The sequence below is a fragment of the Podarcis erhardii genome (genome assembly GCF_964252035.2).
Source record: "Podarcis erhardii genome assembly, chromosome: 6".
In the NCBI taxonomy this organism is placed as follows: domain Eukaryota; kingdom Metazoa; phylum Chordata; class Lepidosauria; order Squamata; family Lacertidae; genus Podarcis; species Podarcis erhardii.
In genome coordinates, this window is record NC_138510.1 from 73,882,298 (window position 1) to 73,909,849 (window position 27,552).

Sequence of the window (27,552 nt, forward strand, 5' to 3'; positions counted from 1 at the left end):
TGTAAATTCCACATCCCTGCATCCATTAGACACAGGTTCTCGATTTCCTAGGGCACCCTGGAGATGCCGAGGCCCCCATGCTGGCTCATAAAAAGGCATTCCCAGCTTAAGCAAGCTAAGGGCAATAAACTGCTGACAAAACATCTTTTTACACGCAGGAAGCATGCTGCGGCAAGAAACAAACACACCGCATGGGAGGTTTCAGGGAAAATAAACACAGAGACATGAAAGGGTGAAAGAGCAGCCCTCTCCACGCCACCTTCCCATGCACCAGACCCAACCTGTTAAAAAAACGTTGCACCTTTATTTCTTGGTAATCTGCTTCTCTGTGTACACCTGGCTGTGTCCAGTTCACAGCATGTGTGATGGCCTGGGATTCGGACTCGGAGGCTGAACCTGAGGAATCCCAGCCTGCACAGGAGTCCCCGCCTCCAGAACCAGCTGAGCTGGGGCTGGGGCTTGAGCCTGAAGGGTCCTCACCTGTGCTGGATCCTCAGGTGCAGGCACCAGCTGAGTCTGCTCTGGCTCCTGAGGGGATGGAGGACCCATTGCCTGCAGGTGCTCCACTCTCAGCCCCGTCAGGGGAAGCTGAGGTTGCCTTTGGGTCCGGTAACCCTCCAGCATCTCCTGAGCTGCAGAGGCTCAGGGCAGAAAGGCGTTAGGAACTAAGTTCTCGCAGGAGGAGTGCTCGCCTCCAGGCCAGGAGAGGCGAGTCACCTGTGGACCAGGGCCGCCCTATGCCTCGGGGAAGATAAAAGCCGCCCAGCCCCAGTCCCAACTTGTGGGAGCAACATTGTTGGTAGCTTGTTCCTGCCTGCATCTTGTCCTGCTCTTCTGCCAGAGTTCCTGACCTCACCCGACTCCCTGCCTTGGACCCAGCTTCAGCTTTGACGGACAGCCTCCATACTGCACCCTTGACCTCAGACTGGACTCAGACCTTGCCGCACAGATAACCCTCGGGACCAGCACAGCATGTTAGATGTATTTAGCAACAGCGATAAGGTTGCCATATTTTGCAGAGCAAAAAAGAGAACGCTATGATGACTCTCCTTTTAAATACACCCACGATATGTGGGCTATAGAGGCTGTGGTGTGGTGATTGAATAGGACGTCCCTATTTTCATTGGAGAAACGTTGGATGGTATGAATACATTGTAGTGCAGGCTTCCTCAACCTTGGCCCTCCAGATGTTTTGAGACTACAATTCCCATCATCCCTGACCACTGGTCCTGCTAGCTAGGGATCATGGGAGTTGTAGGCCAAAAACGTCTGGAGGGCCGAGGTTGAGGAAGTGTGGTGTAGTGGTTAGGACTTGTAAGACCAGGGTTCAGTTTTCCACCTAGCAGTAAAGCTCAGGGTGTGACCTTGGGCCAGTCGCTCTTTCCCTCAGCCTAACCTACCTCACAGGGTTGTTGTGAGGATAAAATGAAGAAGGTATAATGAATCCCAAGGTGGCATCAGGCTCGGCCTTGGATCGGCAGGCTATGAAGAACAAGGAGGGAGAAGAGGAGGATGAAATGGGACGGGGGGGGGGGGGGCTGAGACCAGGGAATGGAGGTGGGGACTCCCCTCTCCAAGAATCCAGCAGCTCTGGGTGGGGAGGCAGAAACCCCAGCTCTCCCCTCCCAGGGAGAGGCATTGATGGGGAGGGTATTAATCAAGGGTGGAAGAACGAGAGTCAGAAGGGGAGAAGACAGTCAGGTCACTCAGAACCAGGTGGTGCTTCCACTGCTGGGAACAGGCCCATTCTCCCCCATTTGCTTCTGAATGCTTAATATTCCTGCAAGGGATGCAAGTCTTTCAAATAAGCTCACTTTGCCTTTTAAAGCTTGGCGGGTGAGCAGAGCAACCTGTTGGGACAACTCCATTGCTTCTGTGCACTTCTGTGCCTTGGCCTGATCTTGGACTCTTTAAACTTGGAGTGTGGCATTTAGTCTGGCTAGGTGTGTCATTCCCATTGCCTCCTCCAAGCTTTGTGGGTGCTGTGACTTATCTCTTCCTTACTTCTGTCGTCATGGTCTGAGCGGCAGCCAAGAGAGCTAGGGAGAAGCATCAACGGCGCTCAGAACACATTGGAGGAAAGGCGGAATATAACTGTAATAAATAAGCATATTAAGAAAACAATAAATAATTTCTGTTCCAGTCAGCTCTGCAAGGGATAGGAGGCCATAAGGTAAGGATTCTACTAAAGCTGCCATATGTCAGTTAATCAAAAAATTGTGCTTTTTTTGGCGGTTTGTTTTAAACAAACAAACAAATGCTCAACAACTTTTGGGTCTTCCTAAAAAAATCAACCCCATTCTTCAATATGTCTCGGAAGCATGCATTCTCTGGACAATGGGGGAGGGAGGACTTAAATTAAAAATTACTACACCAGCAAAAATATATGCTCACTCTGGAAAACTCCCCAAACATGTATTATTAGTGATAATAAAAGAAAGCATTCCTCTGGTAGACTCTTTTCATAGCAACAGGACAGTCTTTGACATTCTTTCTGTTCATAGGAGCGGCCTAACCCCAGGGTTCCACGCTCTGCATTGCCTTCTAATACACCAGTGGAATTTAACATCCTCCATCTATTTTCCCATCATTTCATAGTGCTTTTATGTGCATAAATCTTCTGAACTCTAGTGGGAATTCCTCACTCCCTCTAGCTGAGAAGACCACAATAGACCCCTCACTGCTGCTGACCTTTTGTCTGAGATCTGATTTTCAATAAAAGCTTTGCTTGCATGCTTCTATCCTTTCCTTTCCGACAGCTACCAATAACTCTTCAGTGGCCTATTTTTGTTCTTTCCTGTTTCCTCCGTGTGCCCCAGGTGCTGCAAAACCGGTACATTGACCTCGGGGAGAAAGGACTCCCAGGCTGTGAGAGGACACCCAGGACTCATCTATACAGCCGCAAATGAAATGCCCAGTAGTGATGTAGAGAAGTGAAAGCTGGACCTTAAAGAAGGCTGATCGCCGAAGAATTGATGCTTTTGAATTATGGTGCTGGAGGAGACTCTTGGGAGTCCCATGGATTGCAAGAAGATCAAACCTATCCATTCTTAAGGAAATCAGCCCTGAGTGCTCACTGGAAGGACAGATAGTGAAGCTGAGGCTCCAATACTTTGGCCACCTCATGAGAAGAGAAGACTCCCTGGAAAAGACCCTGATGCTGGGAAAGATGGAGGGCACAAGGAGAAGAGGACGACAGAGGACGAGATGGTTGGACAGTGTTCTCGAAGCTACCAGCATAAGTTTGACCAAACTGCGGGAGGCAGTGGAAGACAGAAGTGCCTGGCGTGCTCTGGTCCATGGGGTCATGAAGAGTCGGACACGACTAAACAACAACAAATGTGTTGTAAAGAGCAATATACAAATGAGACACTAGATGGCGACAATGAGCTACGCCAAATTCAATGTACCGTATTTTTCGCTCTATAAGACGCACCAGACCACAAGACGCACCTAGTTTTTGGAGGAGGAAAACAAGAAAAAAAATATTCTGAATCTCAGAAGCCAGAACAGCAAGAGGGATCGCTGCGCAGTGAAAGCAGCAATCCCTCTTGCTGTTCTGGCTTCTGGGATAGTTGTGCAGCCTGTATTCGCTCCATAAGACGCACACACATTTCCCCTTACTTTTTAGGAGGGAAAAAGTGAGTCTTATAGAGCAAAAAATACGGTATTTTTTTCCAAAACGTTTTTTAAAAAAACACTTTCACAGCGTTTTTTATACGTGTGTAGATTCCACCCCAGTGAGGAAAGCGTGACTTTGAAACATGTATTAGGACAGATTTATCTGCCTCAAAAGCCCAGTGCATGAAGGGGAATTGTGGTTAGAATACGGCTAGGCCTCTGACCCTAAGGTTGGCTGGTACTGCTTGCTCCAACCCCAACAACCATGAATTTGGTCTTGAAGGCTGTAAGGCAGAGCTTTCCAAACTTTTCATGCTGGTGACACTTTTTTAGACACGCATCATTTTGCGCCACAGTAATTCAGTTTTAGTAGCGAACCGGAGGTTAAACTAGCCCCTTTCCAGCCCTGGGAGGAGCGCTGGGAACATTCACACAACACACCTACACACTGCAGATGACACACTAATGTGTCCTGACACACAGTTTGGAAAGCTCTGCTTTAAGGGAAAGCCAATGGACATAGGCCTCTATGCTTTCCTAGGTTCTGAAGCTCACCTGTGGGGACCTCCACCCCTTACAGGATGGGGCCAATTGTGCCACACAATCTTGGGGTCAGGGACAATGTGTATAATTCCCTTTTACACAGCACGTCTGTGAAGTGGGCTAAGGATGCAAACCTTTCGACTACTGACTGTAGCTGCACTTTGAGCAGCAGTTTCATTTTCAGGTATTAGCTAGTGATTTCTGAACATTTCAGAAACCTATAAGATCAAAGCAGGCTTGGTATTTCTGCTCAGTTGCCAAAGCACCCTAGCATTATTTTTTCATTTCATTTCCCTCTTGCATTCAGGTAGGGTTGCTATATTTTGAAGAGCAAAATAATAGGATGCTAAAATGACAACTCTCCTTTTAAATACCCCTACTATATGTAAGCTATAGAAGCTGTGATATATTGCTCAAGGGGGCAGGAGAAGAGAAGAGGAAAGCAAGTTTTCAACCACCAGTTATGTCTGCACCTCATCCAGAAAGTATAGCCAGAGACATTTTGGCAAATTTTAAAAATCCACCAGGATAGAAATTTTACCCCTGAAAAAGAGGACGTGTCCTGGAAAAAGAGGACACATGGCAACCCTAACAGGAAATGCAACAGGGAACTCCCCCCCCCCAGGCCAAATGGGAGGCAGAGTATTCAGATGTGAATGCTTGGGTCTGTTGCTTTTACTTCCTCTTTACTAAGTTTTAGATTAAAAGTTAGCTTTTGTAATGCCACAAGAGCCTTTCTTGATTTCGCTACATGGTGGCTCCTAAGAAAGAAAGAAAGAAAGAAAGAAAGAAAGAAAGAAAGAAAGAAAGAAAGAATATAATTTCTCAAAGACAAGAACCCCACCAGTGAGAGAAACAAAATTAATACCAAATTTTCTTCTATGTAAATGAATCCATATTCATGTTTACAAACTCATATTCGTGACCACGATTCTCCCAGAAGACAATAACCAGATGCCGTCCTAGTAAATGTATCCACATGGATTCTTCCTTGTTTTGTTGCTTATCTACAACATGTGATTACCACATGTTCCGCTGTAGGGAACCCACTAGGAGAAAACCAATCAACTCCACTTTTGTGGAGGTTAATGCAGCATCGTTTGGGCTCATTCTACTTGGGATCTCACTTTTGCTCCCAGGGACTCAAAGAAGTATTTTGTTCTCATAACAAACCCATGCAGGGCGGGAGGAGGCAGGAAGGCCAGATGGTAGCCTTGAGTTGCCATACACCTGGAATTTCCCGGACATTTCCCTGGCATTTGTCAACAGTGCCTGGGCAGAAATCACCCAAATGTTCCTGAAAATCCAGACATATGGCAGCCCATGTTGGTAATGCCAATTTTGCCGATTTCCCCTTAAAATAGCTCAAAAGCGGGGGGTTTTCGGCACTCTTCAGTAAATGGGGGAGGTGATGGCGCTCCTCTCCCCCGACTCATCTACATAACAATACCCCTACCAATGCCTAACCGCCAAAACCAAAGGAGTTGTGACGATTTGCTACGAGGTAGGCAAAAAACCAAATGGCCGGTGCCAATTTGCCAAGTGGAAAAAATTCCTACCAGGCCCCTTAACGGCGACCAACCGAGGTCCATAGCAAGGTCAGAAGGGGAACCTTAAAGGGCGGGTGGGTGGGAAACCACATCAGCTGCACAGACCAAAGAGGGAGATCCTGGGGCCGCGCTTGCCTTAAATGAGGGGATGACGCAGCCTGAGGATTCCCCTGATCGCACGGGGGCTGGAAACAGCCTCTGCATGCAAGATTGGGGGCGTGAAGCCCGCAACCCCACCTCCTCCTTATGTCGGAAGTGGCTTTGTGGGTAGAAGGGGCCAGAATGAAAAATCTGGTTCTGCCAGTTCACAGCTGGAAAGGTTGCATGATTTCCTGCTGTTTCTAACATTCCCAGAATGCCTTGCAGCAGACCATAGGAAGATCCTTCCAAGCACATGTTCTTCAGAGCACCGATTTAAAGAACATTTGCTGGATTTTAGATGTGATTGTTGAGCACTTTCACTCCCCACACCATAATTTTTCTCTTTTCCCCATCCTCCATATCTGCAGAAGTAATGTTCATTGAGATATTTAGTGGCCTTTCCTCTGTGAATTATAACTAAACGAGGTAGTTTAATAAGGATCAGAGGGTTAGTTTTTTGGTTTTCATACCAGCAATTAAAAGAAAAGAGATAGAAGGGATGAAATTATCTATTGACATAAATGATTCCCTTTTTTAAAAAAAAAAAAAAATGTACACCAGCTACAGAGGGACATAAAAATACTGCATTCGAAGGGCTTTTGCATTATTATCTTGTCTGCTTCTAGTTAGCATCTGGTGTAGATATAGTACCATGTGTTTGTCAAAACAGACATTATTGGTACAGGAGAATAAGTCTGCGCACGTATTAAATGTCATGCTGAAACTTAAACACTCCAAGGAGCAGGAGGAACAAGCAAAGGGTTTTCATGGTGAGGAAACATCTTTGTCTAGGCTAGGGTTGCAATACGTCTGGAATTCATGTCCGGGGTGGCGAAAAATCATGGGTTTTTTTGGTGTGTTTTGTTTTTACTTCACAAAGTTGTTATTGTACTTCACCAGATCTTAACCTATTAGAGTATTTGTAAGAATGGATTCAAAAAATCACTGAATTTGTCCATGGCAAGTCTGCGTTTATACACAAGTTGTTCATATATATGTTGCGGGTTTGTATATGTCTTCAATCCAATCGTAGAAGGGAACCGCATTTTTATTTTCTAAATCTATATTCTAAATATTATTTTTTTCGTTGTATGAGCCTCAATTTAAGGCCCAGAGACAAATTGGTTCTCCTTTTAAAAAAACCGCTTAACAAATTTGTGGTCTTTCTAAAAAAACAATAAAAGTTCAAAAGCTCAACAATTTTCAGTGGGGTATGTGTCATGGCTTTTACTTTTTTAAATATGGCAACCCTGCTTTTCTTGACTAAATGAATAAGGCCCACTTGAGAGACAAGCTTCCGAGTTGCTTCTGTCAGGTAGAATGGCAAACGACAAGCTTTGTTGGGAAGAACGGCAAGATGGCTTATTCTCAATTCCACGGGATGCCAAGCTGGATACAACGCCATACATTTCATTAAGCACAGGGAAATGACAGCCTAGTCAAAACAGCTTTTGCATTTTATGTGCTTGTAACATTAAAAGCTGGGGATTGCAAGCTGTTTGTCCACCTACCTTGCAGACAGCCTAGAAATAGCTGTTGGAAAGGTGGCACCCCCCTCCTCCTCATATACCGTTTGAAAAATGAAGCATTTGGGGCATGCTGGGGCCATGTTTTCCATATGGAGGGAAACAAAGGGCGGGAGGCTGCCAATTTTGACATTCTATTCCAAAAAATAATATTACACTTCATCTGTCCATGATCCCAGGTCCAAGGCAGTAATAGAAGGCCATTCCTAACATTGCATTTTCCTGGAATGTGGGTACACGCTGGGGGGAGACCCATATAAATGTATCCCGCTGTTGCCTGCAGCTGCATACCCTCCAACATTTCTCTGATGAAAATAGAGACATCCCATTCCATCGTGATAATTTTACTATTTATATCCCACACATCTTACTGGGTTGCCCCCAACCACTCTGGGAAGCTTCCAACATATATATATATATATATATATATATATATATATATATATATATGGGACCACCTCTCCTGGTATGCCCCGCGGAGGATCTTAGGGTCCACAAATGACAACATTTTGGAGGTTCCAGGTCACAAGGTGGTTAGATGGGTCTCAAATAGGGCCAGGGCCTTTTCAGTACTGACCCCGACTTGGTGGAATGCTCTGTCACAAGAGACTAGGGCCCTGCAGGACTTGACATCATTCCACAGGGCCTGTAAGACAGAGCTGTTCCGCCTGGCCTTTGGTTCGGGCTCAGTCTGACCCTTATGTTTCTCTCCCCTTATGGTTTTGATGAGGCGGCATTTTAAATTGCATTTTAACCTGTACAGTGGTACCTCGGGATGTGAACAGGATCCGTTCCCGAGCCCCGTTCGCATCCTGAATGGAATGTAAGATGCGACGGCGCATCTGCACATGCACGGGTCACGTTTTGCTGTTTCCGCACATGCGCGCTCTGTTACTTCCGGTTTGCCGCAGAGTGCAACCCAAAAGCGCTCAGCCTGAAGCACGTTCAACTCAAGGTTATGACTGTATTTTAAATTGTCCCCCCCCCCCCCCGCCGCCCTATTATGTTTTTACTGTAATTTTACTGTTGTTAGCCGCCCTGAGCTTGGTTCTGGCCAGGGAGGGCAGGGTATAAATAAATTTTGTTGTTGTTGTTGTTGTTGTTGTTATATAAAAACGTATTGAAACATGAAACATTTTTTAAAAAAACCTTCCCTGTACAGGATTGCCTTCAGACGGCTCGGGGGTCGGATAACTCCATACCCCCCAACATTTCTCCAGTGGAAATAGGGACGTGCTAAGGATTGTGTTGAAAAGTTGGGCATGGTGGCTCTTCTTTGGGAAATGGGTCATTTCGGCTCCTCCCTGTCACAATGCTAGCGTTGACACAAACCTGTGCTTTCCTTTGCCGAAAACTCTCATGGGATAAAGGATTAGGCCTGATGAGCAGTTGCCAGATGCATCACGGAGGTGACTCATTCATTGTTGCCAGGAGAGAGAGCCAAGCTGGGTGGAGGGGTGAGGATTCAGAAGTCATTGACTACAGCGCTATATGGAGTTTTTGATTACCATTCCCTGTTGGGGATCCCAGTTAATTCGCTCCAAACATGTCCTCAAACTAAGGTATGACATCATCTTCAGGGACTCGTCTCCCCGCAGTCCCCCATAACAGCTAGGCATGTGTTTTGCTGCAGAAGCCACGAGGGAGAGTCCACGTGAAGAGAGAGCAGGGAGGAAACCAAACTGGAGGGCTTAACGAAAAACCAGGGCGTCCGAGGGAGACGCTAGTTTATTGGTGTTGAGGGATGGATAAAATACTTCATCTCATCTCCCAGCTGCTGTGTGACCCAAGTCTCGTCTATGTACCATCGCCGGCCTCAAAAAATGTATCCAATTCCACGTTTTTTATTTCGGTTTGCAAAGTTAATCCTTCTGCGCACTTTCCCATTTGACGGATGCAGAGCTCATCTATGTTTTATAATATATATGAAGTTTTGTTTTTTAAAGGGATGGGTACTGACAACCTTGGCAGTGTTCCAAACTGAACCGGTGCCCGCCATAATGCCTGCACAAACTGACTTTGCATCGAGGGAGTTAAGTTGGGAGAATCGAGCCAGCACTTGTCTCGGACGCTAAATGGCACTGGCTTGCATATCCGTTTTGCATACCGCCATCTGTTCAGTGTTGATCTTCATGTCAGAAAGAACTTTTCAAGCCCCTCTTTCGTTTTAGAGGGCCGTTCTGCCGAAGAAGGAAATGAGCTGAGGTTCCCTTCTGCTCGTGTGCATCATTAGCAAGAAATATTTGCAAATGTAAGCTACTGGGCCTATCAGGTTACACAAACTGATCTGTGCACCACCCCAAAGAATTGCCCTCCTTTCGATCCAGGGGGCCTACCTTGCAAACTGAAAAGGAAGGTATTAAAAGCATTGTGTGGTATCGTGCTATTCTATGCTAGGTGTTGCAAACAGATGGGGAAGAAAGGATATTCAGTTTTTCTACAAACCAATGCGCTGCAGTCATCATCTGGCCAGCTGGATGCAGTCCACCACCTGTGGACTGTAGCCTTCCCAACGTTTCATGAGCCCCTTTCTTCAGCAGCCCTAGGAGGAAAGTGGAAGTGTTATTATTATTATTTGTTGAGTTTATATTCCGTCCTATACCCGGAGGTCTCAGGGTGGTTCATAGAAAACATTTTAAAATGATGTGGTTTTGCTACAAATGCTTTGTCCCAATAGAAATCAGAAGATTTTAATCACTTTTTTCCTCCTGAAAATCTTGTTTGGGTAAACAATGTTTTGTTGCACTAGGGCCTTTTTAACCCCTTAGTCATTATCAGGAGGGGATGTGGGTGGCACTATGGGTTAAACCACAGAGCCTAGGGCTTGCTGATCAGAAGGTCGGCGGTTCAAATCCCTGCAACGGGGTGAGCTCCCGTTGCTCGGTCCCTGCTCCTGCCAACCTAGCAGTTCGACAGCAGGTCAAAGCACAAGTAGGTAAATAGGCACCATTCCTGCGGGAAGGTAAACGGCGTTTCTGTGCACTGCTCTGGTTCGCCAGAAGCGGCTTAGTCCTGCTGGCCACATGACCTGGAAGCTGTACGCTGGCTCCCTTGGCCAATAAATCGAGATGAGCGCCGCAACCCCAGAGTCGTCCAAGACTGGACCTAATGGTCAGGGGTCCCTTTATCTTTACCTTTAGAGCTGGAAGAGACTGTTGGGGTCATCTAGTCCAATTCCCTGCAATGCAGGAATCTCAACTAAAGTCTTCATAGCAGATGGCCATCCAACCTCTGCTTTAAGACCTCCAAGGAAGGAGAGACCACCACCTCCTGAGGGAGACCATTCCGCTGTCAAACAGCTCTTACCGTCAGAAAGTTCTTCCTGATGTTTACTCAGAATCTCCTTTCTTGTAACTTGAAGCCATTGGTTCAGGTCCTAGCCTCTGGAGCAGAAGAAAACAAGCTTGTTCCATCTTCCAAGTGTCAGCCCTTTAGATATTTGAAGATGGCTATCATACCTCCTCTCAGGCTCCAGGCTAAACATACTCAATTCCCTCAACTGTTCCTCATAAAACTAGGTTTCCAGACCCTTTGTCATCTTGGTCTCCATCCTCTGAACGGGTTCTAGCTTGTACATCAGGTGGGGCAAGCCAGCTCTGAGTGGGTTCATCGACATCTGCCCCCAAGTCCTGCTCTTATGGCACCTGGACAGTTAAGTCCAGTCAAAGGTGACTATGGGATTGCGGCACTCATCTCACTTTTCAGGCCGAGGGAGCCACCATTTGTCCACAGACAGTGGGTGGTGCTGTGGTCTAAACCACTGAGCCTCATGGGATTTCCAATCAGAAGGTCGGCACTTTGAATCCACGTGCTGGGGTGAGCTCCCGTTGCTCAGTCCCAGCTTCTGCCAACCTTACAGTTCGAAAGCATACCAGTGCGAGTAGATAAATAGGTACCACTGCGGCAGGAAGTTAAATGGCGTTTCTGTGCACTCTGGCTTCCATCACGGTGTCCTGTTGCACCAGAAGCGGTTTAGTCCTTCTGGCCATATGACCCAGAAAGTTGTCTGTAGAAAAATGTCAGCTCCCTTGAACTGGGACTATGCACTGGTTTGGTGACGTGACAAGGAGCTTGGAATCCTAATTATAGGGTTTGTTGTCTGATTTGATGTATTGATTTGTAAACTCCCAGGGGAAGGATGAACCAAAGGATATCAGGATCTATTGGTAGATCCATTAGCAGGCGTTTCTGAGTCCGAATTGTTTAACAATAACAAAGAGGATGTGCAAAAGGATGGTGGCCTCAGCCCTGTTCCAGCCCTGTAATCATAAACCTAGACTCAGAATGTGCTCAGAGACACACTTTGCTTTGATTCGGTATCTTTCGCACCTGGTTCTGCATGGTAGAGCTTGGGTAGACCTAATGAAAAGCCGAGAAGATCCGCTAAAGGGCAAGCCATTTTGGAAGGCACATGGTTTGTTTCATACAAAAAGCGATATCACGGTTTATAGTGTGAAAGTGTAACATCTCCTCCCCAAAAATAGACCAAAAGAGGAAAAGACTCTCAGGCCTTTTGGTATGTCGAATTGTCATGGTTTCCAAAATCAGCAAGGCTGGCAGGCGAGATTTCTCCCCTCGTCCCTTTCCTGTTCTATCCCCTCAGTCCCTCAGCACACGCAGGTGTTCGTTGCAAAACATGGCTTGCCTGTTCAAACAAGATGTTTGTGCCAATCTCTGTTTCTGAGCCTAAAATACTTGTTTAATTTTTTTTAAAGAAAAACAGTAACCCAGCTGGGGGAAATTCTTTACATGCATCTCTAAAAGAAAGCCGACTTCTCATTTGTCATTATGGCAATGTTTCTACTTTGTTTAAGAATACAAGGTCAGCAACCTTCTCTTAATGTTTTGAGGCTAGGTCATTCCTTTCCCATTATTATTTATCTTGTGAATAACATTGTTTCCCCCCTAGGATCATTGATCATATTGTTATGGGTCTTTGTGTTGGATTTCTGTGAGGGAGGCGATCATTTTGGGTTGCCTTGAGGCAATATCAAGCCAGAACCTTCAACTTGACAAAAGACCTTCCATAGGTTATGTTCCTGGTGGTCTAGGCAGAAGACCTTCTTTCTCTTGTTTGGTAAAAACCTGCCACTAAGAAAACAAACTATCGAAGTCATGAAATGGATATATATTAGGCTACACCAACTGTGCCATGAATATGACTTCTGCGAGCATTCCGAGCTGAAATATTGGAAGAGAACCAGATTTACAATCTGGAATATATATATATATATATATATATATATATATATATATATATATAACAAAACAGAACAAAATCTTCAAAGCACTTGAAGTAAATGAGCATGTGTTTCGCTAATGCATTTCCTGTGCCAAAACCAAGGACCATTTGCTAGATGGCCTTGGACAAGACATCTCCATAAAAATAAAAATAAAATACTTAGAAGGACATTTGATCTCTGTGTGCAGTGTCCCTGAGCTTATAACGCGTGTTGCAATTTGGTGATGATAAAAGCAACATGCAGTTTGGTCCACGAGGTTCACTGCAGCATTGTATTTCTGCTAAAATATTTAATTTTGTGAATTAGCACAAAATTATGCTCTAGCTACACATTGTACGGTGGGACACCGGTGGCGCTGTGGGTTAAACCACAGAGCCTAGGACTTGCCGATCAGAAGGTCGGCAGTTTGAATCCCTGCGACGGGGTGAGCTCCCGTTGCTCGGTCACTGCTCCTGCCAACCTAGCAGTTTGAAAGCACGTCAAAGTGCAAGTAGATAAATAGGTACTGCTCCGGCGGGAGGGTAAACGGTGTTTCCGTGCGCTGCTCTGGTTCGCCAGAAGCGGCTTAGTCATGCTGGCCACATGACCCAGAAGCTGTACACCGGCTCCCTTGGCCAACAAAGCGAGATGAGTGCCACAACCCCAGAGTCAGTCACAACTGGACCTAATGGTCAGGGGTCCCTTTACCTTTACACATTGTATGTGCATTCTCTTTCCACCTTGCACACAATTAGTATTGCCAATGTGGCCCCTATGGGCACAGTGGTGCCTTTGAGGACTTTTCCTGGTGCCCACAAAGCCTTTAAGACACCCCACCCATCCTTGTCATGAGCCAGTGAGGACCGGTACAATTTTTCTCCCTTGAAAAGTACATTGAACTGAAGAGGGAAGAAGGAAAGAGGAGGAACAAAGCTGTACAGTGGTACCTCAGGTTACAAACACCTCGGGTTACAAACACTTCGGGTTACAGATTCCGCTAACCCGGAAGTAATACCTCAGGTTAAGAACTTTACCTCAGGATGAGAACAGAAATCCTGCGGTGGTGGCATGACATCAGCGGGAGGCCCCATTAGCTAAAGTGGTACCTCAGGTTAAGAACAGTTTCAGGTTAAGAACGGACCTCTGGAACGAATTAAGTTCGTAACCAGAGGTACCACTGTATGTGCTTTTCAGGACTCAGATTTGGCACCCAAACAGCTGAAGAGAAAACAGAGCAGCCGAGGGGGTAGCTGAGCTTCTTGAAAAGCTTCTCATTGTCTAACTGCAATAAACGACTATATGAGGACCAGTGGTTTTTTTTCTGGGGGGATGCAGGGGTATGCGTACCCCCAAACATTTTGTGAATCTTTGTACTTTTGTCCATTTTATTGTATTTATTTTTCCCGATTTGAACTATAAAATGGTGATTTTATTGAGTCAAAATGAGAGCACCCCTAAACATATATATTTTTTAGGAAAAAAGCACTGATGAGGACACTCTGCATCCATTATATCCATTGCTGTCATCCTAGGCGCTAGCTGCATAGCAATACCTCTGAAAGCCAAATGCTTCAGCCCTTTCTTCTCATTGCTGAATGGCCTCAGGTCTTTTGGGACCAAACGGCTTCCAAGTCGTCTTTTTCGATACAGCTTGATGGTTCCTGAAATGCATTCTGACCGTGCAGATAAACAATCATGGATAGAATTCTACAGGAATGTGTTGATAGTGCATGAAAACAGGCGAGATCCAAGGATCCGCAGGCACGCACCTCCAGGTGGTGGAGACGACAGGTGCCATCCTGATCCCTGGACATCTTCGCTTGGTTGCAAGTGGCCGATAGCCAGGTACAAAATGCCTTTTCACAAAGTTATTTCCCTCATTTGGCCACCTCTGGAGACAAGCCAGGTGAGAGGCACTCAATCGCTTCTGTTACAATGTTAGTGCTGGTGCCGATTTTACATTTTGGAAAAGGTTTTTGTACGTATGCATTGTCCTCTGAAGCAGGGACACCTAGAAGATCGACTAGGAAAAAGGGATTTTTCTTGGGATTTCCCCACATCTTCCATGTATTCCCACTTGTCACATTAGACCCTTGATGCTAGAGTTGCCGTATTTCAAAAAGTAAAAACCAGGACACCCCAAAATTGTTGAGCTTTTTAAAGGAAAACCCCAAAAGAGCCCCTCAATTGACTTGCCCAAGATCCACCGTCTTTTGGAAATTTCCCCAAAACGACAATTCTGCCTTTTATATCACAGGAATGTCCAGGAAGATCCAGGCGTAAGGCAGCCCTATTTGATGCTGATCATACAGACTTGCTTTTGCACATATAATCTCCCTGACTTGATGGGGACAACCAGCTTTTCCCAGGCTCCTGACAGTGCCCCTTTGCAGTGAGAATTTGGTTCCCGCCCCCAGGTGTTGTTGGACTACAATTCCCATCATCCGTGACCATTGCTTATGCTGAGTGGGAACAATAGCTGTTGGAGTCCAGCAACATCTCGAGAGCACCATACTGTCTACTAGATAAGTCTTTCTCACTTCTTATCTAGATAAGGGAAAATTTTCTCTTGATTTCCCCCCTTCCACTTCCAAACCTCAACGTAAAGGGGTTTTTCCAGCAACTTAAGGATAAGCAAATCTTGATCTAATAGGGCACAGTAGCTGAATCCATCCCTTGCTCCTGTTGGATAAAGGTAAAGGTAAAGGGACTCCTGACCATTAGGTCCAGTCGTGGCCGACTCTGGAGTTGCAGCGCTCATCTCGCTTTATTAGCACACGGAAACGCCGTTTACCTTCCCACCGGAGCGGTACCTATTTATCAACTTGCACTTTGACATGCTTTTGAACTGCTAGGTTGACAGGAACTGGGACCGAGCAACAGGAGCTCACCCCGTCGCGGGGATTTGAACCACCAACCTTCTGATCGCAAGTCCTAGGCTCTGTGGTTTAACCCACAGCGCCCTACCAAACACTAAACAAGATGGACCTTGTTGTATTCCAGAAATGCAGTTCTTATATTCTCTTGGAAACCTACAGAGAAGCAGAGTAAATTGGGGAGCATTTCTGAGAGCTCTACTTTTCGCCCTGTGTCAATATTTGCTCACATGCTATTAGGATTAGGGTCTCGGTCTGAACTATTGTGGAGTAAACGAGAACCTTGTGTGCTCAGCTCAGTATTTCATTGCTGCTGCTGCTGCTGCTGGAAAACAGTCCTCAAGCGATGGAACAACCCATGTGCTTCTGATTTGCCAGGGCCCATTTTGAATATGAGGCCAAGCCCATTCAAAATTGTTTCTGAATAAGACTTTACTCACTAATTGACTGGCATGCCGCCGCTGCCCTTAACCTGAAACCACACACAGCCCTCAGAAGAGTACAAGTGATTCAGGAATAGTTACCCTGTTACGCTGGGGTAAACTTCCTTTTGTAGCTGTGTAGGTTCCAGGCAACCAAACTCGAAGAAAACATTTCTATTTAGAACAGTTTGCAGCCGAATACGGACGTTGTTAAAGAACAGCAGTCTTAGGTAGAGGGGCTTGCTTTGGTGGGAGGGGGGCAGCGTGTTTGGTTTGCGTCTAAAGAAAAGAAACAAAGCTGCAAAATGATTTAAATAAAAGCAGATGTTTTGGACGGGAACGAGAACATGTTTGGGGATACACAATGCTAGACGAGTACAACATCGATGAGTAATTCGGGGATTTTATTCAGCATGTCTGGACAACTTGATGAGTTACTAATGGTTTCTCAGGCTCAGATTGCACACAGTGGGGGCCAGACCTGATTGCTCAAACCTGGGTGTGCCCCAGTTTTTCGATAGGAAGATGTGGGCCCAAAAAAGTCCCAGAAGAATCTTCAATCAACCTTCAAGGGAGATACTAAAAGAAAGACAAGCAAGCACAAGGACGTCTCTCCCACAACCCAGGTTATGTTATGGAGACACATGAGGCCACCATCTTGCTAAGCAGGTCTGGCTCTGGTCAGAATCTGGATGGGAGACCACCTGGGAACTACATGCATGGCCTTGTGGGTTACATGTTCATAGAAAGGTGGGATGTAAATGTAATAATAATAATAATAATAATAATAATAATTTCCCCAGTCACTCCGGGCAGCTCCCAACAGAATATTAAAAACACAATAAAATATCAAACGTTAAAAACTTTCCTAAGCAGAGTTGTCTTCAGATACTTGTTTATTTCCTTGACATCTGATGGGAGGATGTTCCACAGGGCGGGCGCCACTACCAAGAACGCCCTCTGCCTGGTTCCCTGGTTCACTTCTTGCAGTGAGGGAACCGCCAGAAGACCCTCGGAGCTGGACCTCAGTGTCCAGGCAGAACGTTGGGGGCATAGCTGTCAACTTACAGATTTGAAAATAAGGGACCAGCAGCCTCGAAAATAAGGGATCAGCAGCCAAAATAAGGGATTTTGCTTAGCCTATACAGAAATCCGGCACTGATGGATCCATGCTGCTTTTGCTGCCACTGACTGTGTTTTGCAGGGGGTTGGACTAGATGATCCTAAGCGTCTACAACTCCGACCAAAGAAGAGGGGCAGACAAAACTGATGAACGACGTCGAGATGGCAAAGCTTACAGGCAGAATTAGAAAGCAGGAAGAGGACCTCTTTAATAAAGAATGGGAAAAGTTTATAATTTAGTTGAAAAGCTATTGTAAAGAGTTACATACATTGGTAGGATTGACAGAAAACTTGTAGTAAAAATTTGAACTATGGATGGACAAAGGATTTATAAAAATAGAGTTATGAAAGGGATGCAGAGGGGGAAATCACTACATTAAGATGCTGCACTGGTTGGAAGGTATGCTAAGCAGCACGTCGCGGCTGCCATTGTCCTGGCGCGAGGAGTTCCATCGGCCCTTCTCCACCCGAGAGAGAGGGGGGAGGGAGAGAGACTCTCGCCCACGCCGCCCGCGAGCCTGGCATGAGGCGGTTGCGGCTCCACGGAGGCCGCTGAAGCGCCGCCCTTCTGCATCCCTCCCCATCCCTCCTCTTCCTCCTCCTCAGCCGCCGCCTCTGGCTTCCCCTTGCAGCGTGGCGGAAGTCTTGCAAGAGAGGGGCCGCCTGCCCGCCTGCCGCCACCCGTCTCCTCACGATGCGCCCCTGAGGGGGAAAAGGGAGAGATGGAGACGCGGCAGCATGTGCACGTGCTCTCTCTCACAGCGGAGGACCCCGAGCTGCTGCTTCCCTCCCGAGCTGGGCGAGCATGAAACCCGGGAAATTTAAGGGACATCATCAATAAGGGACAGCAGCGGGACATGGCGCTGGGATAAGGGAGTTTCCCACCAAATAAGGGATGGTTGGAAGCTATCTATGGTTGGGGGTTGGAGACATTCCTTCAGGTATACTGGGCCAAGGCCGTTTAGGGCTTTAAAGGTCAGCACCAACACTTTGACTTGTGCTTGGAAATGTCCTGGGAGCCAATGTAGGTCTTTCAGGACCGGTGTTATATGGTCCTGGAGGCTGCTCCCAGTCACCGGTCTAGCTGCCACATTCTGGATTAGTTGTAGTTTCCGGATCACCTTCAAAGGTAGCTCCACTTAGAGTCCGCAGTAGTCCAAGCGGGAGATAACCAGAGCATGCACCACTCTGGTGAGACAGTAGGCAAACAGAAGGTTGCAACTCAGTGGTAGAACATATGCCTGTCGAGCAAAAGATGCCCAGTTCCATCCTTGACATCTCCTGGCAGAGCCAGGAAAAGACTCCTGTCTGAAACTCTGGAGAACAACTGCTAGTCGTTGTTGGCAACACTAAACTAGGCAAGTGGATGATCGGTCTCAGAATAAGTCAGCTTCAGTGTTTGAAATTTGCCAGCTGCATTTTGTACCTGGCTATCAGCCACTTGCAACCAAGTGAACATGTCCAGGGATCAGAATGGCACCTGTCGTCTCCACCATCTGGAGGTGCGTGCCTGGGGATCCTTGGATCTTGCCTATAGAATTATATCCGCGGTATTTTATCTGAACAGTCAGAATGCATTTCAGGAACCATCAAATTGTATTGGAAAAGACGACTTTGGAGCCGCCTGGCCCAAAAATGGTAACTAGGCACTCAGTTTTTGTGACTGTAACCCTGGCTTAGGGACGCGGGTGGCGCTGTGGGTTAAACCACAGAGCCTAGGACTTGCTGATCATAAGGTCAGCAGTTCGAATCCCCGCGACGGGGTGAGCTGCCATTGCTTGGTCCCTGCTCCTGCCCACCTAGCAGTTCGAAAGCACGTCAAAGTGTAAGTAGATAAATAGGTATCACTCCAGCAGGAAAGTAAACGGCATTTCCGTGCGCTGCTCTGGTTCGCCAGAAGCGGCTTAGTCATGCTGACCACATGACCCGGAAGCTGTACGCTGGCTCCCTCGGCCAGTAAAGCGAGTTGAGCGCCGCAACCCCAGAGTCAGCCACGACTGGAACTAATGGTCAGGGGTCCCTTTACCTTTTAACCCTGGCTTAAGGAGCCATTTGGTGCCTAGCTTATATATCACTGGTCGGCTTCCTTTGTTTCCTGCAGACAAGCTGCTTATTTAGTATTCAACCTGATTTGCTTACACAAAACTTGCATGGTGCTTAGCCTGTATCCAATCTTTATGGGGCATTTCTTCTTATTTGTTTACAGGGAAGTTATATGACAATGAGCATTCAACCTGCTTTCGTCCTGTTTTGCTTATAGTGGTTTGTATTGCTTATGTTCCTTAGGAAGAAATCTAAACAAAGATGCAGGTTTATAGTATTGCTCAGGAATGCTAAGAGGCTAATAAAATAAAATAAAAATCAATGCTATTGTGAAATCAGTGGTTAGCAATCCATGGGGTTTTGAAAGGTTCAGTGTGCCATCTTGATTCTGATTGTACCTAAAACATAGACCCAAACTTGCTACTTCATCTCCAAAATAATCATGGTTACTGTATCTTCAGAGATGTCCAAATACAGAGGCTTGATCTAGACACACAAGAAGCGATTCAGTTAAATGCATTGTAAACTCATACAGGGAAATCTGGTAGGGAAAGACAGGACCCTAACAGTGCCATCTGGTGTCACAGTGTTATATCGCATATACAACGCGTATAAAATGCTTTTTCTTTACCAAGCTAGCTGAATCCAGAGAGAACAAAGTGACAATTTCACACACACCCCAAATAGTAGATAAACAATCTCTACAGTTTAACCTGTTTCATCCCTAAATTTCCATGATAGTTTCTTATCCTTGGGAGAGTCTTAGTGTTGAACTAGTGCTGTTATATGCACAGCCCTGGGACTGGGTGCTGCCGTATTTGGTGGAGCTGATGGAGCATGTTGGACTGCATTTCATTAAAAATGCCCTGGATCATATTTCTTACATTTCTTACATTTCCTGCATGTCCAAGAGATCTGGCCATAGCCGGAGCTTTCTCTCTTCAAGATCCAGACAGAAAAGAAACCTTCCAGCCCTTTATTGATTTCATTTTATTTTATTTATGAACGGCTTCTCCTGTGCTGAGACACCCTGAAGCAATTTATCAATAAACACACTGACAATGAAAAACAATTGTGCATATGTTATAGGAATCCCAAGGTCTCAAATATAGTATAAATGTTGGTAATTGCACAAGGTAAACACACATACATAAGTATAGAAACCACAGGTCTAAAATAGTACAGGAAAGCCATCCAAAAGCCATCTTGGCTCTCCTAGAGACTCTCAAAATTTCCTCTGCCTCCTTAATCCCCCTAACCCTATATCTATGAACCTCCTTTGTATTAATTGTCATTGTTTGCTCAGATGTTCTGCATTGAGGGATATCTGACCGGGAATCCTGGTTATCTTATCAAATGCTATTTTTGTGTATAAACTGTGTCTGGAACTATGTGAAACTTGCTAAATCCTCAGGACCTGCCTGAGCCACAGTAACCCCACTTTATGTGTGATGTAATTTCTGACAGTTTGTATAGGGGGTGTCCTTCTTCTCCACGCCAAAATGCAAACCCTTAAATGAGATGTTTCTTCTTGGTTCTGGATCTCTCTTGCCTCCTTGCTAGGAGGGGAGGGAACTTCTTTTGCAACAGAAAAGTAGAGATCTGCCTTGCTTTCGCTGCATCCTGCCTCCACCCATTCATCTCTGACCAATCGTGGATATAGGGGACTCATCCCCTTGGGGAGTTGGGCAGCAAAAACCAACCACCCAAAATTTTCTATATCACATACAATTTAGAAACAGACTGGGATAAGGGTAAAGGCTTGTTGAAAAGGGGAGAAAGTCTTCAATAAGGGTCAAAAAGATAATAGAATTATCCCCTGCCTGATACGTAAAGGACCATTTCAAAAGGCAGAAGCCACCACCCTAAAGGCCTGATTCCTACATTGTATGGAATAGACCTCCTGATGAGATGCTATTTAGAAGAGGTCCTCTTCTGCAGAGTGTTGTGACTGGTGAGGTGCAGAAGAGGTGAAATTATCCTGTAAGCATTCTGGTTCCAAGCTGTATAGAGCATTGTGCCTCTTTCCTCACTCTCCCCTTCTCCAAACTTAGGATTCGCTCCTCAAACTACAGCTCTGTCGGCACCCCTGAGAAGGACTCACCACCAACCCACCCTCTAGATGTAACTTCTGGATGGTACTAAACTATGGCACCATGCTATCTAGGGAGGAACTGGATGGGAGAAGGAGAAGGAGAAGGAGAAGGAGAAGGAGAAGGAGAAGGAGAAGGAGAAGGAGAAGGAGAAGGAGAAGGAGAAGGAGAAGGAGAAGGAGAAGGAGAGAGCCAGCAGACTACCAGGGTATGTCTGAAATAATCTCCAGCTGTGATGATCTGTAATCCTTCCTAGGTTTTCTTGAAATACAAAATGCAGAGAGAAAAAGAAGAAGCCCAGCAGATGGAGGAATAGGAGAGGATGGTCTGTGCACCGGGAGGACAGAAAGTAAATGCTTTTAACATTTGGAAGCTGGCTTCCCCAATATGAGACGTTGATTCAAAATAGATGGCAAATGAGTTAGGAATGATGCGTTGTGCACAGGTGCTGCCAGCAAAACAGAATTCCAAACCCAGTAGGAACGTCTGGTTCCCTAAAGTGCATCTGGAGCTCAAATGAAGAAGGCCATTGTGTTTCCTGAATGAGCAGTCTGTCAACAAAACCCAGGGCGATTGGGAGTGTGTGAGTGTGTGAATGTGTGTGTGTGTGTGTGTTTGTGGATGCTGTGGATGTTGGGACTTAATCGTTCAGGCCCAGAGTCCACTTCTAGGGCACACTGTCGTTGCTGCATGCCGAAAACCAAATGTCATCTGATTCATTCCAAAGAGGCTCCAAATGCCAGCAACAGGCCGCCTGCAATGTTTGTCAGTGAAAACCCCACATATCTCTGTGGCCCGAAAAAAGAGCCTTCGATCCCTAACCTGCGGGTTCACGGTTTCGGCAAAATCCTGACGTCATCCGATTCACTCCAAAGTGGTTTAAAACATCAGCAAAAGCCCCCCTGCAATGTTTTGCTGAGAAAACCCTATGTTTCACTGCAGCTCAAAAAATGAACCTTCAGGGCCTTAACTGTGGGGTCAAAATGGCGCAAAGCACCATCAAAAGCCCCCCCCCCCAACGTTTGGCGGTGAAAAGCGCACGTTTTATGGCTCCTCACAAAATGAGCCCTTGACCCTCTAACCCACCGAATGTTGGCAAAAGTCTTTCAGCAGCCTTTCGCAGCGAAAACAACGTCGGGTTTAGCATGACCCTGTTACTCTGGTTAGGGTGTCAAGGACTTTGTTTTGGGGCTGCTGCAGAAAGCTGGTTTTTAGCAGCAAAAAGCTGCTGCAAGATTTTTGCCGACGTTTGGCACCGTTTTGGAGTGAATCAGACGACGTTGGGTTTTGGGTCATCCTGTGATCCCCTGGGTTTGAGCATCCATTTCTCCATTGGGGGGGGCACTGCAAAACACAGGTTTTTTGCTGCGAAACACTGCAAAACGGTTGTAAAAAATTGGCACCAGTTTTGAGGGGATCCCAGATTTGGGGGTTTGTAATTAATGACGCCGTAGGCTTGGGCTGCTATCCTGGAATTTACCTGCAGTATTCTGATGTATTCCCTTAATGCAGCACCTCAAGGACCTTAATTCTCCTATTTCCCTGCATTTCCACAACTTCCTCAGTATGCGTTTTAAAGATTTCCTTGCCATAACTTTAAAGACCTCATTAAACAGCTGCACTTGAATGTTTGTATAAAGATGACTATTGGTTAAATGTTTCCTCTATATACTAACGCCATTAGAAAATCCGGTTTTATTCTACTGGTTCAGAAAGTTCTTGAGCTTTTTAAGGCAGACCCCAAAATCCAGATGAGCAGTGAACAGTTTGTTCCCTTGCCTTTCCACTTAACTCAGTGGTGGAATCAGGAACAGACTACTAACCGTAGCAGCTGTGCATTGATTTTAAGCAAGACGTATTTAAGTTCCATTGGACCATGGGGTTGTCCTCAAGAAGTTGCCAACTGTTTTATGTTTTAAATGTATTTCTGTGCTGCTGATGCAATCTACTTAAGGGCCAGGCTGTGGCCCAATACTGAGTCCTGACCTACCAGCTAAAGACAGATGGAGCAGTAGTTTTCAAGCTTCCTACATTTGGAGAACTCTGTCTACCAAGAATTCTCTGCTCGGGAACATCCTGCAGAGTATCAGAGGTGACAGGGACGATGACAAAGAATGGAAGAGGGAGCACAAATTGCTGCAATTTGTTTTTGTTTTTTTTAAATAATATTTATTAAAGTTTTAAAGGTTACAAAAAGAAAAAGAAAAAAACACACCAAGTTAAAAACAAACTTAACAACACGTCACAATAAGAAAAAGAGAGATTAGCAAAAAGAAAAAATAATAATTATAAAAAACAGAAAAATAGGAAAATAGAAACAATTTTTAAAAAAACAACACAACGAACCTTCCCATAACTTATCTTTCATTTGCTTGTTTCCTTGACCTCCTCGCACCTCCCTTTTTTGTATTCTAGTTCGGTTAGCTATTTCAGCAAATCCTTTCCATCCTTCCCAATTTTTATCCTATAATCTATCTTAATATAATGTAACTTTACCTTTCCTCCTTTCATCCATTAACAGTCTATTTTTACTTAGTCCTTCAAATTGCTGCAATTTCCATTCACATCCAATGTCAAAAAACTGAAAGCCACACATGTGAATACAAACAATATTCTTTCTTGGTGGTTTTTTGTTTTTATCCAGAAATGCTATGTAAAGGATGGAATTATTTTCAACTTTGGTTTTTTTTTACATTTCCCTCCTGTTGGAATTAGATTGCTTTTAGCCACAGACAAGAGCAAGACCAAGAATGTGGGTTTTAGCAGAAGCCGAACTCCAGCAGAATAAGGTAAAAAAATAAATAAAATAAAGGTAAAGGACCCCTGGACGGTTAAGTCCAGTCAAAGGCTACTATGGGGTTGCAGTGCTCATCTCGCTTTCAGGCCAAGGGAGCTGGTGTTTGTCCACAGACAGCTTTCCAGGTCATGTGGCCAGCATGACTAAACCGCTTCTGGTGCAACGGGACACCGTGACGAGTGCCAGAGCACACAGAAATGCCTTTTACCTTCCTGTCACAGCTGAACCTATTTCTCTACTTGCGCTGGTGTGCTTTCAAACTGCTGGGTTGGTAGGAGCTGGAACAGAACACCGGGAGCTCACCCCATTGCATGGATTTGAACCGCCAACCTTCTGATCGGCAAGCCCAAGAGGCTCAGTGGTTTAGACCACAGCACCACCCATGTCCCTTCCAGCAGAACAGAAGTAGTTTGAGATGAACACAGGAAGGGATGGAAATCGCTGCCTCCGAACATCTTTTCTGGTAGGCATGAACTGTCAGGGTGCCAACCCATTCCACCCCCTGCCAATAGAAAGCCCATGTCACTCTTTCCTTCACCAAGTACTTACTCTCACTTAGATTGCCTTTAATAGGGCTGCCATATGTCCAGACATTAACCGGTAAGGGGGGGGGGAGCTCAAAAACTTTGCAGGTTGTCTTAAAAAAGCAATTTTGGTGGCTTCCTAAAAAGAAAGCTCAAATAAAGCTCCTGGTTTTTACTTTTTGAAATGTGGCAACCCCATGAGTTGCCCCCTGGAATCGACAGCCCTCTCCAAGGAACTATTGTCTTGATTTTCTGGCTTTGCATACACACACAAACACCTCAACACATTTATTTGTAAAGGGCATAAAAGGTAGGTGAATATATTATTTGAATACAAAGGAATCCGAAGAAGTATTGTGACTTTGTGACCAAAGGGAGAATCAGCATCCATTCCAGTAAAAGCAAATTGTTTGTCATGTGCCATGTGTAGCAATTGTCTATCTGAGGTCAGGTTTTGAATTTGATTTGGTCACAGGATCATTAAAAGACTGCATTTCCATAAGATCAACCAAGACCCTCTGGTTTCCTCACCCCCCCCCCCCGAGGCTTTTTGCCACCCAACATTCTTCTTGGTTCTGTGCAAACCCTTTCGAGAAGTTTTGACCTGTAGATTTACTCCCGAGTAAGCTTCAACAAGATTCCACCTGGAATGCTGAAAATTGCAGACTATAGAAAATATGGTTTTATGAAGGCCTAGACTCTTCCAGACCCTCCAAGTGTCCCTATTTTCCAGGGATGTCCCTGATCTAGAGAAGCTGTCCTGGTTTCTGATTTGATCCCAGAATGTCCCACTTTTCCTTAGGATATCCCTATTTTCATTGGAGAAATCTTGGCGTTATCTGACCCCTGAGCCGTCTGAAGGCAAGCCTGTTTAGGAAATATATTTTCATTTTTAATGTTTTATTATGTATTTATGTATGTTGGAAGCTGCCCAGAGTGACTGGGGCAACCCAGTCGGATGTGTGGGGCATAAATAGTAAAATTATCATTATGGAATGGGACGCCCCTATTTTCATCAAAGAAATGCTGGAGGATATGAGTGTCCCTATTTTACAGAGACAGTGCTGGATTTACAGAAGCCATCCCGGTTTCTTATTTGATCTCAGAATGTTCCACTTTTCCTTAGGACACCCCTATTTTCATCGGAGAAATGTTGAAGGGATGGCCTATACAGTGGTGCCTCGCAAGACGAAATTAATCTGTTCCGTGAGGCTCTTCGTATAGCAGTTATTTCGTCTTGCGAAGCAAGCCCATTGACAGCTTAGCGGATTAGCGCTATTAGCGGTTTAGCGGCTTTTAGCGGATCAGCTGATAAGCGGCTTATCAGCGGATCAGCTGATAAGCGGCTTAGCGGCTTAGGAAAAGGGGGGGAAAGGGAGAAAAACCTGCAGGAACTCGCAAGACGAAATGTCTTGCGAAGCAACCCCATAGGGAAATTTGTTTTGCGAAGCACCTCCAAAACAGAAAACCCTTTCGTCTAGCGGGTTTTCCGTCTTGCGAGGCGTTCGTCTTGCGGGGCACCACTGTATTGCAGTTCCGTAGTGTGTGACTGGCAGCTCCTAACCATTCAGGAATCCTGAGGGCCTAGCAATTAGGAGTGGTTCCCCCCCGCCGCCCTGAAAAATATCCATTATTCTTTTTAATGAAATAGAATCCTGTATTTGTTTCAACAATATTTTTAAAGTGGAGTGTGTGGCTTAGTCACTGGAACCGTGTTGTCAATCTATAATGGAAAACAAGCAACCAGCAAAAGGGTTTATAAAAGAAAACAGAACTACATCCAAATTTCCCCCTCTAAGATTCAGATATAAATACTCAGAGAACTTGATAGTTATAAGAACGATCACATGGCAACTCAATTCACAGGCTTTCCCAACCTTCTGCTAAGCGTTTGTTTTCCAGCGTAGTTCGAAGTGATAAGTAAATGACTCAGTGGACAAAATGAGAGGCGGGCAAGATGCAAAAATCATTTGTTTGTGGCATCACAGGAGAAAAAATGTTGCTTCGGCTTAAACTCCTTTTCCACACTGGCTGCAAAGATTTCCATTATGCTTTCCAGTAAATGAGAAAATCCATGAAAGAGAAATGTAAGCTCTGACCTTTTTAGGCAGGTGGGTGACGTAATTTGGTTTCTGCTCGTGGGCGCACTATGCAACCCACGTAAAGGCACATAAGTTCAGAAGGTCTGCTCTGAGGTTAAGGCACTGGGAATAAAGAACAAAAACAAAGGCAGCAAGCAGTCCCCATAAATTTCAGCTGTACAACTACGGAATGACTTGTTCTAGAGTTTTATCAGAAAAAAGCATTGGCCTCGTATGTTGCCTTGGTCTTGGCTGTGCTGCTATATATATATATTTGTTTAGAGTGAAAAGAGTCTGGTCTATATTCCTCTCACAACTGACACTAAGTTAATAGTCTTTGTTATCCAAAATGTTGGTTTCATTCACAAGTGTCTGGCAGGAAACGACACTTTTAAAAATTACGTTCTTTTCGCAATATACTGAGGTTTCAATTTATAACATTTTGAGTCACGCAATTAACAAAACTAGCTGGTTGTTAAAATATTTTTTTCTCCTTAAATGCACGACACAACCTTTCTTAAAAGCGTAAATGAGTAAGTCTTCAAGATAATTGAAGGACAGGCTTTGTGTTTTATCTCCAACTTGGAGAAGAAAACTATGTTCTAATAAGGAAAAAAATAGATCCTTTGCCTCCCATGCTTATTTCATATATATCTTCTGTGCCTCTGTGAGCTATAACTCTACACAAACAATGGTCTGTGACTTATTATGAAACAACTTCCATGATTCATCGGGGTGGTGGCATGAAAGCAACATTGCTAAGAGCCCTAGATTAAACATTTTAAACGCAGAGCCGAAATGTGGAAGCAAGCTGTGTCGAAATCAGCGCAACTTAAGAGTGACTCTAAATGCAACATGTGGCTAGCGGAACGTGATCTCACAAGATTGTCCCAGTGCCATCTAAACTGACGTTGCCTGGGCTGTACTTGAATGCCCAGCACCCCAAAAGCTCTAACAATTATCTTTTCGGGGGGTGTCCTGGGTTTTTTTT

The 27,552-nt window shown here is 45.3% G+C and overlaps 1 long non-coding RNA gene across 1 annotated transcript in view; it reads left to right on the forward strand.

The window, feature by feature from the left end:
• The window catches only part of LOC309344037, a 196,211-nt gene that overhangs the window by 130,328 nt on the left and 38,331 nt on the right, over positions 1-27,552 (forward strand). The window lies entirely within an intron of this gene.